Source organism: Xiphophorus couchianus, chromosome 15 (genome assembly GCF_001444195.1).
Source record: "Xiphophorus couchianus chromosome 15, X_couchianus-1.0, whole genome shotgun sequence".
Classification (NCBI taxonomy): Eukaryota; Metazoa; Chordata; class Actinopteri; order Cyprinodontiformes; family Poeciliidae; genus Xiphophorus; species Xiphophorus couchianus.
This window is the reverse complement of record NC_040242.1, coordinates 22,660,665-22,674,392: the sequence shown is the minus strand read 5'-3', so window position 1 is coordinate 22,674,392 and position 13,728 is coordinate 22,660,665.

Below are 13,728 nucleotides of genomic sequence, written 5' to 3'. Positions count from 1 at the left end.
CAATCTTTAAAATGTGATAATCTCAAAACTATATTTAACAGGGAGGAGAGATCAGGATCAACCCTCTGCACATCTTTAAATCTGAAACAGCATCAAGGACCAGAGTGTTTTATTTAGGACTGTTCACATTCCCACAAAGCAACGTCAGTGTCAACATATTAAAATCGCACTCTATTTGGGAGAAAGCAAGCTGAGACGGAGCATTGATGAGAGAAAACACTTTATCCAGAATGGGAAGTTTGCAGGTTTAGCCATGGTCATGGTCAGAACTGACCCAAGATCCCAGAGAGAGTTTAGAAAATAAGTTACTGATAATAACAGCCCTTAAAGCTTCTAACTGAAATCAATTCTGCTGAATGTGAGGTGCACAGAATAACACTGCATGCAGGCAGTAAATGTATAAACCAATTTTAAGTTTTCTTGTTTTGTTGTACTAAAAACCGTAGACCTGCCAGAGCTGAGCCTGCATTATAACTAGTGGTGGTTACCGCAGGGTCTGTAATTAGTTAATCACGTTTTAATTAAAGTATTTGACAAATTAAGCAACATTTTTAAATATTGCTGCTAATTATAAAATGATTGAATAAATAGACATATGAACTCAACAACAAAGAAATGTATTGGTGCAAAATGTCATTCCAGCCAATCAGTTTTCATCTTTCAGCCCTGATCATTTATAGAACTTCTTTAGAAAAGTAGACAGTGGACTCTGACGTTAGCATTGGGGACATCTGCAACATGTTTAGCTTTGAGATGCTATTTTAGCCTGGAATAGCTTCACCAAAAGGCTAACTCTGCTTAGCAAAATGTTGAACACAGCATTTACCTTTTCCAGTGTCTCATCAGATTGGTTTTTGAAGCAAAAATGAACTCCACAGTGGGCCAAGAGAAGCAGCTTTAGCATCCATTACTTTGTTCGCAGATATAGCTTGTCTCAGATATATGCATAAAGCAGAAACGCCACAAAGATCAGTGGCTCTGAGTTCCTCCTGGATGACTGAACGTCTGAGTCAGGACATCTTCCCTGACCTGGAGAAGGCAGATTTATGCCTCCATACCGTAGTCTCAGATTTGGAGCTGATGGCTTTCATCATGGAGGCTTCAGCTGTGAACTGTTCCAGCAAAACCTGGAGATCGCAATCTAACTACGTCACCTGAAAAAAGCAGAGACCTGATCCTCAGCTCAAGACTGAACTTCTAGGCAAAGACAAGCTGTGGAGGGAATCAGTCTATGGAGGTTATGAACAAAACCTTCTCCAAGTACACAAAAAACATGAAAATAGTCTCAGACAGAAGATAAGCCACTCACTGTTGGTAGATCAGTAGATGGTATTTACATTAAATTTGTTCCAATCAAAGTTAGAATAAACTGTGACAGCCTGTTAATAACGCTGCTGTAAATATTCCTAGGTTTCCATATTTGAGGTTTGGTCTTCAGAGAATTCAGAGTAGCAGAAGGACTGCCAGAGCCAGCTGGACGTGTTCCCATCTTATTACCTTGATAACCAACATGATTCTGGATTTGTATTTACTCAAAACCCTGAACATTCTCAAGTTTTATACAATTTCACAGTTAAAGTATCTACAGAATGATAATTTGGATAATAAATAAGCAGGAGTGCAAACTAATCCATCTTCCTTTTAGTGTTTCAGAAACATACGAGGCAGCAGATTCACCCGTCTCCTTCCATTAGAAAGCTCCTTTTTTCCTCATTTACTGTAATGCCTCGCCATAAAAAGAGTGTTTTCTAATGGAACCAGTGGATTTGCTTGTGCTTAGAAATTACCTGCAGACTATGGCTGATTGCCCCTCAAAAGCAAAACAAGTGGTTGAGACAGCTTCAGTGAGAATTATTTCAATGATTTGCTCTTGTCTGCAGAAAAGAAGCGGGGGGTTGAGCTCGATGCTAAATCCTTTGGCTGCCGACATATTTCTGAGCTCTCAGTTAATTCCCTCATTCATGGAGACGTGTCAACATTCTGGATGTGGTCTGACTCATCTTCTTCATGTCTGCAGGCATTAATAATGATTGACTCAGAATAATACTTGAAAAGCTTGTTTTGAACATCCGTTGATTCAAAGCATCTGATTTACATGTGGCTCTCTGGGGTTATGAACACATTCATGTGAGAAAAAAAAAATCAGTAAACTCTGTTCAGTTTTTTCACAAGTAACATTCACATATTAACCTCTCTTCTTTTTATTTATTTCTGGAAAAAAAGCATGATTTAGACATAGTTAGAATATCAAACTTGCTTCACTTATTAAACCAAACACATAAACAAAAATAATTTTTCTAGCTGCGGAAAATGTTAGGACATCCTGCACTCTAACAGCTGGTCTTGTCTCCATTGCTGGGTTGCAGACAAATGATCTGCTATCTGGATGTTATCTGGATAACATGCAAAATTCCGATGGGGGTCAGGAAGTGGATTTCTCTGGTTCAAAGCCGAGCAAAATGGATCCCAGCGAGTACGCGGATGGCCTAAATGGGCTGGAACAGACGAGGTATCTCAAAAAAATATGTGTATATTTAGGATATGATACAAATTGTCTGGGTAAAATAATCTTGAGGATTTACCCAGTGTTGAGGGGATTAACATAACTAACTATCTGGTGCTGCAGACGATGAACCAGATGAAAGCTTTCAAAATCCTGGAAGCTCACAATTATTTTGTCAACCATTTAGAATCAAATGAAGCATTAAATGGCTGTCAATTTGTTTCTGCAGTAGTGAGTTGTCCTATTTTAAGTACCGGTAATTAGTCTATGATAACAATGCTATTGCTAATGCAAACAAGCTAATCCATGTTATTTCTATGTGCTTTGATCTAGTTGTAAATAATTCATTATTTCTGTAAACCCAAATTCATGCTGGAGTTGTATGTTAATGTTGAGTCATATTGCATTTCTACAAACTAGGTCAATCATTCGCAGTGACCAACAGAAACCACATTAAAAACATGGTTTGTGGCCATAGAGTGGGGAAATAGCCACAGCCCAGTTTAACAGTAGGGGCCTAGTTTTATCTAGCGCTTGGACAACCTACAAAACAGTAAAGTAAGATATACAGTAAAATGCCAGTGTCAGCACTAAGCTAGCTGCTAACAACATTAGCACTCAAACGTTTCTGGGGACAACCAAGTAAAACAAAATAATATTTTTTCTAAGTGACTGTTATATAAAATATCTGAAAATTACAATTTAAACAATGCGATCCTCCTTACCTGTTAGAAAATGGTTGCTGCAAACCTTTAGCTTCAGCACCTCCTGTTTTTAGTCGTTGATTTTTGATCCATTTTGATTTTTTCAGTAAGTTTTTTAAAATTAACTACCTTTGGAACACGGAAATAATGTTTATCTTTCTCTGTATTAGAATGGTTGGAATAACTGTACACGACACAGACTTTAGGCATTTTGAAGTAGAACTCTTGCCTTGCAGCAAGAAGGTCCTGGGTTCTATTCCCGGCCCGGGTTCTCTCTGGGCACTCCGCTACCTCCCATTAAAGGAGGTGATTCTTGAGAAGAGAGACAAAGCAGGTCCTATGGATAAAGCACAAAATATGAATAAAATATACATAAAATATAATTTTTTCAAACATCTGACTAAACTAACCTGGGCCATGTGAGCACAACAATGTATGTTTTCCTGGTATTTGCTGAATATTTTTGATCTTAAACATTGTAGTAGGTGGATGGTGTCTTTAAAATCCCTTGTCCTGGAGCAGAACTCAATACATTATAATAGTTTAAAACAATTAAAGGAATACTAAGATAATATATTGCAACAGACTGGTGACCTGTCCAGGGCGTACCTCGCCTCTCGCCCAGAATGTTAGCTGGAGTTAATCACCAGCACCCCTCCTGACCCCACTAGGGACAAAGGTGTTAGAAAATCGATGGACAGGAGCCTGCACCCTAGCATCTTTATATTTCCAAAACATTATTTGTCATATTTGTATGGATAAGCTTGAGGAATAATTAAAAAATATTTTGGGAAAATGTAAACCCATTTTGTCCCACTTCTCAAGAATCACTGTACTGCGTCACACAATGCATGATGTACTACGTCTGCAACCCAGCAATAGATTGAAATAACGTTAATAGCCATAGAATTGTGCGAAATAACAAAAATAAATTTGCTTAATGATCAAAACAATTAAAAAAAATAATGTTTTTTAAATAAAAAGTTATGTTCGGATGAGGTGGTTTTTTTCCCAATAGATGTATTTGGCAAAACTGTAATGGACACATTTTTTTTGCATCATGCAAACATTCAGCAGCCGGATGTCACTACTGGTGAGAACAACAAAGACAGCGCACTAAAAACTAATGATATACTCTGAAATCTGACTCCATTCAGAGTGATTTATTTCACCCAATGTTTTTCATGATTTTAATCTTTTATTCCTTAAATGTAAACAATGAAACGGAACCATATTTATCCTCTTACAGGTAACAAACATGCATAATACAGTATGTAAATAAAATAAAATAAAAATAAATTGATGATGGTCTGTGCACCAAACGACATGAAATGCATTTTATCTGTGGGACTCTCATTGTCACTGAAAAAGAAAACGGGTTCGGATCAGCAGATTAGCACCAAACAGGTCAGGTTTGATTATTTTTATGGTGATCAAGGTGTGTGGACAACCACACATGTATACAATGTCTGTGGAAAGGTGTGCTGCAGAATAATGGAACGATGTCAGCTTTGGCTCTGCTGGAAGACATGGCCAATGGATGGATAGAGAGGGAGCATTTGTTCAGACATCATACTGATCTGCTGGGATATGTTGATGGTTTATTAGGCTTCAGTTTGCTCAGAGTGATTATGGCTCTCATGTTTTTATTCCTCCTTGCACAAAACTTTATGTTAGTGCACCTTATATTCAATATGTGATAAAACAGTTAAACAAAGATTATATTTACCTATTTGAATCATTGGTAAATATAAAATGTTGCCTAAAATAAAAGTAGAAAAACTTTCAAAATGAATCTGATATCAGCACAAGGATGCCTGAGTGAAACTATGGGTGTGGGACAAAAAAACAGTACACTGTAAAGCAGCCTTTTTTAGCTGGCTGTAGATAAATAAAAGGATCTCAGGTCACAGTATCTCGCTGGACACAACCTGTGGGTTTGCTGGAAATTCCACAGGGGAGGAGATGAGGCTGTCCGTAGGTCAGAGAGGAGGTGGAATCGGAGTGTAATTACATTTGTGGTGCAGGCCTGGATGAATTTCAGGATGTCAGCACCATAGGGTTGGAGCATGCTGCTGTTTGGGTGACATGATGGATGAACCCACTCTGCTGCTGGTCACATTGATCCCACAACTCTAATGACCCGGGAGCAGGACAGGAGGGGGACAGCTTTGCCTGTCACATCCCCATCACTGGCAGCGGCCATGCTGCCCCATGGTTACTGGGGCAAGTCTCTGGTAAACCAGTAGAGATCTTGGCCCGACATCAACACCTGTTTATCCAATGATCCTCTCTCTGGCTACAGTCCATTTGTTAAAGGTAAAACTGACTGTTTGAGCTTTACATCATGTTATAATGTTTTTCACTCATCAAAAACATACATGCTTTGATTCATTCATGCATTTCTAAGAAATTCTTTAATTTCCCATGGCAACCATTCATTCAGCTGGGAAAAACGCCTGGGTGAACCTAACTCCTCCTTCAAGGCACAACTCCTCCTCAGAGCTGCAGTTTCTACGCTTCTGAGCTTCCGCCTCAAAGATCACCTCTCCCGTGTGAATCCCTCACTCAGCTCCTTCAGACTAGCCAACAGCAATTAGCAAACACTTGGTGGAACTGTGCATCTGCTGGGCTCATCACGTCTCAGAGCAGTGCTGGTAAAAATGTTGTTAAAGGGTTAATAGAGGAGAGATGTGATGAGTTCCTGAAGACGGCGCATCAGAATGAGCAGGAGTTTTTAAAGAGACAGAGGCCCAATTGTAAGACATTAAATAACAAAGACAATTTTTAAAAGTCATATATAAATATAAATACAATAAATACAGCATTTTTATTTAAAAAATGCAGTTACTTGATTGTGTTATAAAATGATACCATGTGGCCGGAAAACACATAATACTGTGACTGTAAAACTACACCAGAAGTTGGTGTGGTGGAGGAACATCGTCTGGAAATAGAAAATATTGGGCAACTCTTCTGTTTAGCAGACTATAATTTCCCCAATACGTAGAAGGGACTTTTTACTCCAATGTCTGAATAAGACGCAGACGTCTCCTCTGATGGTTAATAGATGATGAGCACTAGTACCATAGCTCAATTATGAATAGAATTTTATGTAACCGTTTACATCCATCACTGCCATGGTTTTTAACGACTTACTGCATATTTAATTGAAATCGCAAAATTGTTTTTTTTTCAACGTTAGCAAAATGTATATAAAGACTTGTACACATTTGTAATGGAAAAGTAGCTGCTGTTCATAACTGCTCCTTCTTTTCACTCTTTGGCTAGATTGAAATTCTACAGGAGAAATCAAGCTCAATGGGAGAGATCCTAGATGGAGCACTGAATGGAGATGAGAATCGAGCAGAAGGCAACAACCAGAATGGCCAAGTAGTGCCTCAATGACATTTTTTGGTTACAGAAGGTAATACTAATTATGAGATGGTAGGGACAAGATTACGACATACAGAAATTCTAATTTGACATTGACATGTAAAACTTTTTTCTAAAAGTTTTGCTAAAACAATTTTTTCACATGACTATGTGATCAGATTATTTTTCAAGAAACAGTTATACAAAGATAAAACAGTCACATCCTTTAATTCATTTCTTGTATTTTTCCAATTCCTACCAACTTTTGTCTCTTGGCCCAGTTTTATGGATTCTGTGTTCACTTGTTTCTTCTCTTTCCATCCACTGACCTATTCTCTTTTGTCTGGCCCTGTTTCTGATTCTCAGTCTAGTTTTTCCTTGCTTCATTATGAACCTTGTCAGCTATTCATCCATCATTTTGTATATTTAATGAATCATCCTTAAATTACAAATTACCTGGTATTCTGAATCTAGGTTACAATTTCTTTTTCACTAGTTGTACCTTGTGTAGGCAAGTAAAAGTCTATTTTAGCAGCAAAGGAAAGCTAAATCACTTGTTACATAACTCAGAAATTGTTGTAATTTAAATCAGAACTGACTGAAGCATTTTAACTGTGTACTCTGACTGATGAATTCAGACACTAAGATAATTTTAATTTTCTTTCCTTAATCTCTGACCAGCACATTTCTTGTTCAGATGAACATATGAGGAATCTGCTCCTTTCATTAGCATTCTCAGTGGCTGATATATAGTGACATCAAATAGTTATTCTCAGTTGAGACTATTTTTTGGTCTTCTTGGGATGATGTGATTATGGTTACTGATATTTGAGATTAGACCTGACTGTGTTATGCTACACGATGAGACTGTTATACAGTACAGGACTGTCAAGGTTAATAAAGAAAAAGAGACATTAATTAAATGTTGCTATAAATGTGCATAAAGGGGCAGTATTATGTAAATTAAACTTTTTTGAGCTTTGCAACATGTCATAATGTTGTTCCTTGATTAAAAACAAACCTGGAGTGTTGCTTCAGTTGTTTCATAAATGTCAGAGAAATCCTTGAATCTCCAGTGGCAACCTAAGGGTTTGTTCTCACAAAGCACCGCCCATTTCTATAAAGCTCCTCCTTCTCAAGCTGAGCTTCCAGTTTACAAAGCAACCGTCCCCCATTCAGCTCCTCCAGACTAGTGGCAGCACCAATCAGCACCTGGTGGAACTAGAAATCTGCTGGGCTTATAGTATAAACTACTTCTCAGTCCAATGTTCCTAATGCTGGTTCAGACTGCAGTTTGAGCAGAACATTGTTAGAAACTCGTCAAGAAGTCTCATGGTGTGTCTTCTGCTGTGTGTTCTCAAATTTTGAGCGTTTGACCTGCGAGATGCTAGAGTTGGAAAACTTGAACTTTGGCGGCAGGACACTGAGCATCAACCAACAGAGAGACGTAGTGGCCTGTAGTTGGTGTTCGGGCAGGAGACACAAGCACCAATGAGGGTCAGCAGGTCATCAAACTTGGCCCTGGTGAGATGAGAGCTGTAGTAAATACCATCCATCCATCCATCCATCCATCCACCCACCCACCCACTCATCCATCCACCCACCCACCCATCCATCCATCCATCCATCCATCCATCCATCCATCCTCGGGGTGTTGGTGTCTCTCTCCAGATACCGTTCCGGGTGAGAGTCGGGGTACACCCTGGACAGGTCACCAGTCTGTCGCAGGGCAACACAGAGACAGACAGGACAAACAACCATGCACACACACTCACATCTAGGGAGGATTTAGATCGACCAATAGATGGACATTGTTCTGATAATGTGCTAAAGGTGGCGTGTCAGAAAGAGCAGGCCGCCTTTTAAGGAGACAGAGGCCAATATCAAGACATTAAATGTGAAGTCAAATTTCTTTTAAGTCATGTTTGATATTTACAGAATTTTTATAACAACTGAAGGTAACACAGTTACTGGATTTAATCTGCCTGGAAAATACATAACACCGCCCCTTTAAAAAAGTATTAATGAGAGTAGAAATAGAAAATCAAAGAGCTAATTAGTCATTTTCACAATTTATTTCTCCCTAACCTTTAACTTCCTGTATGAAAAATATTGAAACTCAATATTTCTACATGATCTTCTGTCTGTGTAATGTCAGCTATTTAGTGTAGTTCATCTATTTAGTGACAGGTGAACATGCATGTATTGATTATGCATGTTTATATCATGTCATAGAGATTAATTTTAAGGAGATACCCTGAAAACAGTGAGTTGTAAAATCGCTTCCATTCCTTCTCAGACTGACTTTCTGTGCAGATGCAGATGTGTTAGTGTCTCAGGAGGCTTTCTCATCAGCCACAATGCTGATCAGTCACAGCAATGTTGGAGTAACAAGAGTGAGCTTAGGCCACAGCTCTCACCTCTTCTAATGATGACTCACTCTCATAGAGTGGTGGTGGTGAATCAGGCTAAGTGACCCAGAATCCAACAGTGTGACTGTATGCTTCACCCTTTTGTACGTGTAGCTCACATAGAGCAACAGTCTGCTGCAGACTGTTGGGGATCAAAGGCAAAAGTCCCAGAGATGTCCTGGACATGTCATGTTTCCAGCCCTTCAGCTCTGCCTTGGCTGTGCTGATTGCTCATTGCCCTCACCTGCACTGAGCTGGTTCCTATCTAAACAGCTGCTCGTCACCAGCTCAGTGCAAGATCGTCTGTTGCCACTGTCACAGCTTTCAAGCCTTGTTGTCCCATGTTCCAAAGAGTTTTCTGGTTTGTAGTGATGGTGAGATGAAGCCTCATGAGGCATTGAACCACTTGAGCCAACTGGTTTGAGAAAGGGTTCATTTCTTGAAGCTTCATGTGCACACGAAACCACCTACTGGCCAGGTATATAATCACAGCCAGCTGTATCTTAACACGTGTGATGCATTGAATTTTTGTCTATTATGGCTCTTGGGAATGACTTCACAAAAGGTGTAGGATGAAATCATTTGTCTACATAAATTATGTATACACATATGTGTATAATAAAATATTGTTTGAATGTATTCTCTGTGTGTAATTATTCCCAAAATAGTAGTGTCATGTGATATGGCATGTTGTGTAATAATGTTTTTCTGTGACTCTAGAAAAATGGCATGGGCTTAATCAGGCAGAGGACAGTGAAAGTGCTTGTGGAACTAGGGAAGGGATAGTGAATAGGCTAATGCTTGTGTAACTTGGATGATTTCATGCATTTTTATTAAGAAACAACAATTTCTCCACAGTTTTTGGTACCTAATGGTACCAAATCATTAGGTACCCTGATACCCTGTATATTATGTATACATAATACCCTGATACCCTGTAAATGTTCAGTTCACCTTACCTTGTTAGGGCTTATCGCACCAATAAATAAATAAATAAATCAATCAATCAATCAATCAATCAATCAATCAATCAATCAATCAATCAATCTATCTATCTATCTATCTATCTATCTATCTATCTATCTATCTATCTATCTATCTATCTATCTATCTATCTATCTATCTATCTATCTATCTATCTATCTATCTATCTATCTATCTATCTATCTATCTATCTATCTATCTATCTATCTATCTATCTATCTACACTCTCCAAACACCAAACTAACTGTCTCAAACTAAATAACCACTATCCAAACTCTGCTATCCAAACTATCAAAACTCTATCCACTCTCTCAACTGACCGCAACTGGCCTACAACAACCCACATTTTGAATGGAGCCTGTGGGGTTTCTAAAGCTGTCAAACCCCGCGCCAAACTCTGAGCCACTTCCCGAAGCAGTCACGTGGTACAGCCGGGCAGCGAGGCTTCAGACGTCATCGTTTTCGGCTCCTCCCCTAAATGAAGCAAGCTTCGATACGCGCTTTACGGAAACGCCCCCTCCATTACTCGACACACGCCTCGGCACATCACTACTGGTTTGTGGTCCTGCCTGTTTTTGACCACAGAGTTTTGCCTAACCCTTCTGCTGTTGAAAGTCCTGTTGCTGAACCCTGCCTGTCTCTGACCCTGCCTCCTGCCCTCTGGATTTTCATTGCCTGAGACCCTCCCGTGCATGACCCTGGACCATTTCAAGACTCAGCTTCTGGTTGGTGGATTTTGTCCCTGTCGTCTGCTTGTCCCCTGAGCCCCCCCAGATCTCCCCTTGTCCATTTACCCTACCTGCCCCTGGCTGGACTCCTGACCTCTGTGGATCCCCCATCCCTGACTCCACCAGGGAGGCCACACCCTTCCACACCAATTACTTTTGTAATAAAACCTTTGGTGAAACATCCTCTTGTTGTGGCTGCGTTTTGGGTTCTGGCTGATTCTGCTTTTAACATTACAGGACATATGTAACAGAGTCCTTCACAAAAGATGATGTTCATGCTCTTCTTGAGACACACAGTGCATGGGAGTCTGCTGCTAGAGTACGAGCTGTTGACACCCTTGAACATCTGCCCTAACTGATCCTCCCATCTCAAGACGATCAACCTGTGTTTTCAGAAACTGTATTGAGAGAATGGAGAATGGAAAACAGCATAACGATCCTGTGTTATCAAGAGTGTTATACTATGTTGATCGTGGCCGTCGTCCGTCAAGAAGAGAGTTCGAATGAACAAACAATGGTACAGCAGTGCACAGTCAATGAAACCACAGGCTATGCCCCTTTTTATCTGATGTATGGGAGAGTGCCACGCCTCCTTGTTGACGTGCTTTTTAAGAACATCCTTCTAGATCCTGAAATTGGTGGATATGACAAGTATGTACTGTCCCTGACTAAAGATCTTCAAGATGCTATGGCCATAATCATGCAAACAAGGAACAAGATTGACAGGCTGTTCTCTACAATCGCCAAACTAAAGGGAAATCTATTGGGATCGGCGACCGTGTTTTAGTATCAAACAAGCGTGAAAGAGGCAAACGCAAAACTGCTGACTGGTGGGAGTCTACTGTGTACACCATTGTGGACATGAACCCTACAACTCACATATATCAAATAAAACACCCCACCACCGGTCAAGTTCGAGTTGTGCATCGTAACCTCTTGATGCTAGTGAACTTCCTTCCTGTTGATACATCCAGTCAGCCTGTTGACTCCGCTGCCCTCACACCTGGAAGCTCTGACATTAACTCTATTTCAGATATTATGGGATCAGTCATTCAGGAAAACAATTCAAGAATCAGAACATAAGACTGGGTCAGCTCCCTATCTGATGAGCCCCTTGATGTTGCCCCTATGAATGACTCTGATGGAGATGTTGTCTCTGCAGCACAGGCAGACGGGGAATCTCTGTTGCCCCCTAGTGAGATGGACTGTGACAATAACCCCTCAAATGCTTCAGTTGACACACAGAGTGTTTGTCCACCCACTTCACTAGTTGCTCAGTCTGTTACTGACACTGAGCATGACACTATTTACACAGTCAGAACCCGTGTTGGTAGGATAGTCAAGCCTGTCAATAGACTGATCCAGGTGATGACCAACATAGCTGTTAATGACGATGCTAGTCAGCTTTTTGACAGGGTTTCTAATTCAGTTGTTCAAATGTTCCAGCAGAGACATTTATAGTAATAGGTTTTTTTGTAATCTGACTTTTCCTTGTTCTGAATTTATTTATTTATTTTTGTAGTGTATATTACCACTGTTGGTACAGCTCCAGGTTTATGGGCCCCATTTACTTTTTGGGCATGGATTATGTGGGATGTAGGCTGTATCCTGCTTCCAGGAGCTGGCAAGGAATAAGGCACCATTTTCTTGCCACTTCATCCTTTGTAAAGGATACTATTTCAGTTGGACTTTGTATATCCACGACAGCCAATTCATGTGATTTATTTATTCATTGTCTGTTATGGTGATAATTCTGCACTTTAATCATTTTGGTCAAAATTCAGCAGGGCTGGGTGTAACAGAGAGAAAGGTGTGTATGAATGTGTATGTGAATTTTGCCCAAAATAATAATAGTGTATGTGTTTGTAATGAAATTTTTGTATCCATGTGTTTGGAGCCACCTAGTGGTGTGATGAGTGACTGCATGCAATGGGTCCTTCAGGTGCTCTCGTGGCTTCCCCCACCAGAATTCTGAGGAACGCTGGTGGAGGTAGGTGCGAGAGAGGCAGCTATTAGCTATTTTTTTTACTTAGGGTCGTATTTTTCTAGTTCAACAATTAACGAAATACTGTAAGATCATTTAGCAATTACAAATATTATTTATAAAGTTTTCTTGTGGTTGGGCTGGAAAACTATGACCCTATGAGTGGGAGCTGTGCCAGTTGGTCTTTGTGGCTGACCGCTCAGTCACGACGCTAACTGTGTCTTTTGTTTTTCAGCTGTTGGACCACTTGCGTGCAGTCAATCACATTGTGAGAGTTTCATTTTATATCGCAATAGGTGGGTTCAAAGTGTAAATTTATGAATGTATATATATTTAGAGAAAAAAAAGTTTTGTGAATGTAACTGTTAACTGATGTGGCAGTTGTCTATTATTTTACAGTTTGATTTATGGAATAAGAATGTTTTGTTTTGGAGGAATTGTTTAAACTATACGATCACATCTAAAAAAAAGAAAAGAAAAATAAAGAATTCTGAGGAACACTGGTGGAGCTGTTGGACCACTTGCATGCAGTCAATCACATTGTCCCAACCACAACCCTCCGAGTCTCACTGTCATTGCCCACGTGAGCGTTGAAATCCACCAGCAGAACAAGGAAGTCTCTAGGAGGGACACTCTCCAGCACCCCTCCAACAACTCAAAAAAAGTTGGCCAATCTGAACTGCTGTCTGTCACATAAGTACAAACAACAGTCAGAACCCGCCCCCCCCAGTAGGTGGAATGAAGCTACCCTCTTCATTGGAGTAAACCCCAACATACAGGCAGAAAAGGTGGGAGGCAAAAAGTATGCCCATTCCTTCTCTGCACTTCTCACCATGGTCAACTCAGCAAAGCCTGATCCAAAGTCCCCAAGATCCGCTTCCTCAGTGCATATGCGATGATGGGCTTGAGGAGTTCTTCGAAGTACTCTGCCTGATCCAAGGTTCTCCATGGCCTCTGTGAACTTCTCCCATGCCCGAGTTTTTGCCTCAGTGAGCACCCAAGCTTCATGCTGCTTGGACTGCCTGGACCCATCAGCTGC